Source organism: Belonocnema kinseyi, chromosome 9 (assembly GCF_010883055.1).
Source record: "Belonocnema kinseyi isolate 2016_QV_RU_SX_M_011 chromosome 9, B_treatae_v1, whole genome shotgun sequence".
Classification (NCBI taxonomy): Eukaryota; Metazoa; Arthropoda; class Insecta; order Hymenoptera; family Cynipidae; genus Belonocnema; species Belonocnema kinseyi.
The window spans coordinates 38,723,427-38,728,150 of NC_046665.1; positions in this window are offsets into that span (position 1 = coordinate 38,723,427).

Consider the following 4,724-nt stretch of genomic DNA (forward strand, 5'->3'; position numbering starts at 1 on the left):
ATTATGGTGAAATTGTTTAAATTTAAACAACGACGCATGAATAATCAATTACGGGGTTTCAAATACTAACAACTTTCCAAAAAAAAGTTATAAATGTTTGAAATTTAGCATGATAATTCTCTAAAGTACCACTAAAACAATCATGTTGAGGAAAAAAAGAAAAAATTGTAACCTGTAGAACAATCTAAATTCCAATTATTTATCTACAATTCTGCATGTAGTGGGAACTTGGCACGAAGCTTAAACAACATTAGATATTATTTAAAATTTAGTCATGTAATTTATATTTCTTAATTTTCATTCATTTAATAGTTATCAACTTCCCTTCTTTTAAGAATTCGACAATGGGCTCGATAAGTGACATTGTAAATGCGGAACCGCTCATCTGACCGGCTGGTTTGGCGCCCGTAGGCGTGGAAATAGAAAATGCTAGCAGAAGGGTTCATGGATCCATTCGGCACCATGAAAATATTTTGCTGTCATGAGAAATAATTTAATTTCTACAAAAATAAGTTTCTTTTATTTCCTTGATAAACTATAGTCAGAATAAAATTAAATAATAATCTACATTTTGTTTGAAATGACGTGTAAATTATTGAATATTTGAATATAACATTTTTTTATTTAAAAAAAATTCAAGAGCTCCACTTTGAGTGCTTTAATTTGTAGTTTATTTTTTATTATTTTAAATGGAATTTTTTTTAGCTTTGGAAACCAAATTTGTTGATTTTATTGATCATGAAAAATGTTTGCGAACTGAGAAGCAAACGGGAAATTACCGGAATTTTTCTTCTGCGATTAAAATGGCCACACCGACGATACCATAAATATATTATTATTATTACACCAATCAGCCATTTCCCTTTCGGGGTAGGCGTGACTCACTCGGCGAGGGAACGGAGTAATGCGTGGAAGGGATAGAGAATTTTCAGATTGATCCAGAATTCTCGTGTTATTTATGTAAATAAATCGTTCGTCCCGCAACACTGCTCCGACCCAGGTTGCTAATCAATCTCTCTAGCAACCACCTTAAACGAAGAACCTCACCTCTGGGTACGCTGCCATTTACTTGACCTTGAAACACTTGTTCCATTAGTCCTTCATTTTGCATTCTCTTAACATGCCCGAACCATCTTAACCGATTTCTTTCCCATGTGTCTACTAGCGTCTCTTCTGCACCACATTCTTTTAGAATTATCCCGTTACTTACTTTGTCCATCAGAGTTTTCCCGCATATTATGCGCATGAATCTCGTGTCAATTGCGTTAATTTTACTCTTATCTTTTTCTTGATAAGTCCATGCCACGCTACCGTATAGTACAGTCGGTTCAAATATAGAATTATGTATTGCCATTTTAGCTTTATTTGATATATTTTTACTTCTGATAATGGGACCTGCTCTACCAATAACCTCTTACCTTCGTTTATGCGTCTATCTAATTCCTTATATATCTTCCCGTTCTTAGTAAATAAGCTACCAAGGTATACGAACTTATCAACTGTCAACATTGTTTGTAAGTCTTTCATTGACTCTGCCATAACAACCTTCTCATCTGCAAACACTAACCCAAATAACCATACTGTTTCGAGATCCACACCCTCTTCGTCGAAAAGAGCCATTCTTAAACACTTGTCCATACATAATATAAATAACCATAAAGACATAACGCATCCTTGTCTAACTCCTTGAATAATATCGAAACAGTCACTCAGTTTCCCATTCACTCTTACACTCGCTTTGCTACCTGTATATATTGTTTTTATAGCTTGTAGGAGCCATCCATTGACTGCATACTCTTTCAGGACTTCCCAAACTTTTCTTCTATCTACCTTGTCAAAAGCTTTTTCTAGGTCAACAAATGCACAGAAAACTTTTATTCCTACTCTCAAACTTTTTTCTGTTGTTTGCCTTAAGCTAAATATGTGATCTGTACATGACATTCCTACCATAAACCCACTTTGGAGTTCCCAAATCCTTGCTTCTGTTATTTTCATTACCCTACGAATTAGTATTTTTTTTTTTTTTTATATATTTTACTTAATAATTTAGAGATATTACTATCCATACTGACACGATATGTAACTGAATACTGACTTATCGAAACCTGATAAAACAATATCTAAGAAAGAAACTCCTGAATTACAACATATATTAATACTAATTATACAATAATAAAGTACATAAAAAAATTATTTCATAATATTAATGCTGTAAATGAGTCTGCATCTTTTTTTTGCTTTAACAAAACACAATTTTTTTTTTAAATTAAGTACGTTTTCTTGGAAGAATAATTCAGTACATATTATTGTGGCTGAGTGGGCCCCCAACCCTTGATCGGTATCTACGACGATTCGACGCCAATGGTTTCTAACCTGGTCCGTTGTTAGCATGTTTCCTAGTTTACGGCATCACTCATAGTCCCATTGTCAAACTCTTCCAAAAAAAGGAAAGTTGATAACTATTAAATGAATAAAAATTAAGAAATTTGAATTACATGACTGAATTTTAAATAATACCTAGGATTCTTTAAGCTTCGTGCCAAGTTCCCACTGCATATAGAACTGTAGATAAATAATTGGAATTTAGATTGTTCTACAGGTTACAATTTTTATATAAACAATTTTTTCTTAACATTATTGTTTTAGTGGTGTTTTAGAGAATTATCGTGCTAAATTTCAAACATTTGCAACTTTTTGTTCGAAAGTTGTGAGTATTTGAGACCCCGTAATTGATTATTCATGCATAGTTTCTTAAATTTTAACAATTTCACAGGAACTTTGTGTCTGGGAACAGCAACAATATATTTGAGAAAAAATATTGTCTATAATATGAATTTAATTTACTAAAAATGACTAATTATTATCACACCGCAGAATTTCACCCAATAAAACTCCATTTTGCCAGGAAGTTATTAACTTTAGAGAAATAGTGTTTATTATAAAAAGTGTGTATTTTTGAGGTTATTTTCAGAACTTAAAAAAATATTTCTCTTTTAAATGATATTTTTGAAGATACTGCAGATAGAATTTTTTTCAATTTTCCTGCCTATTAGATGCTATTGTGCAATAAATATTCGTCGGAGGGGAAATATGTTTGGATATTTTTTATTCGTCATACAATTGGCTAATAAAGTGCAGAAAAAAAGCGAAATACGTTTTTGGAAAAGCATTGATCGGGAGTACTTAAAAAATTGATTAAGTGCGTATATCTCTAGAACGCACAATCTGACGAAGATACGTCAGATTCGGAGTCAGGTGATCATTCCGCATACGAATCATTCAAAATATTTTGGCGACATATAAGATCCGACAGGACTGGGTATGGCGTCTGGACTATAAGTGCTTCTTGCAATGCCAGAAAGGTAATTGAATCCACTGTCAAAAGTCAAAAAGTTAACAACGCATGAAAGTGAATCTGATGATTCGCTTTTTTCCGTCATATACTTTTAGTTTTAAGCCACGTCAAAGTAAATTAGGACTTCGGAAATAGGTAAGAATTCATAATCTAAAGTCCTGAACTAATTTTTACTTTTTGCTTTTGTTTGTTTACTTGCATTTGGAAAGAAAAAAAAAACATTTTTTAACTAACTATACAGCTTTCGAGCGAGAATACGCATACGTATTTGACGAATATAATTTGTCCCGACAATTTAAATATACTGGGGCTCCGTGTTAGGAGGTGGTCTCATCTTAGGCACCTTCCCCTATTCGCCGTGAGCCGACGCGTCGATTGGAGGGGATAGACGAAACGATGTCAGCGCGCGGGGTGGCGAGTAATGAGTTTAGCGGGCGTGTGTTTTTATTGCATTTTATATGCATTTTAGTAGGCATTATGTAGAATTATACATGTTGTGTTGTGAATTGTAAAAATAATGGTAAAACGAATGATTGCAAATTTTATTAATTACCTACAGCATCACATAAAATACTACAAAGAAATAAATAGATAGCTGCTGTGAAGGGAGAAAAGTAAGTACACATAACCTCGCTTTCAAGCGTCTTTGTAAGATTTTCCAAAATTGAGCTAACACATGGAAAATATTGACTGTTATATTAAGTGTATAATATAGTATAACCTGTCATAAATATACATATTTTCCAGTGCTGATGGCTCTACATGGATCCAAAAATCTCATGATGTGATATGTAATCATTATTTTGTTGACAGAAAAAAATCAGATGAGGCATCCAATCCAACTTACGCACCTACTTTGTTTCCTTATATTTATCGTGATCCAAAAACAATTGAGAAAGCTGTTGTAAGCAGGAACGTCCATGCATGAACACGAAAAAAATAAAATAATATGTGCTTTATTTATATAATATTAATATGAGTACTGATTGATTCTAGGTACAATAGATTGATGAGCCGTAGAAAAACTATTGGCAATAGCAGTCTTGAATTTATCAGCACTGCTGAAAAACAATTTCATAACAGCTCCAACAATATTGGTAGTAATGAAAATGAGCCTATGGATATAGATGTTGAAAAAAATCTAAGAAAAGATCAAGAAATTCAAGTAGATTTGATCAGTTCTGACCCTCAACCAATATTAACTTTTACATGTAATAGGTATATTTACCAGACAGATCATTGTGATGCAGAGGTTCAAACAGAAATAATAGATGATATGGACATCAGAACTATTAAAAATAGAAAGAAAATGAAAGATAAAGGAATACAATATGGCCCGTCTTTAGTTAATCTTGTAGACAAGTCAGTT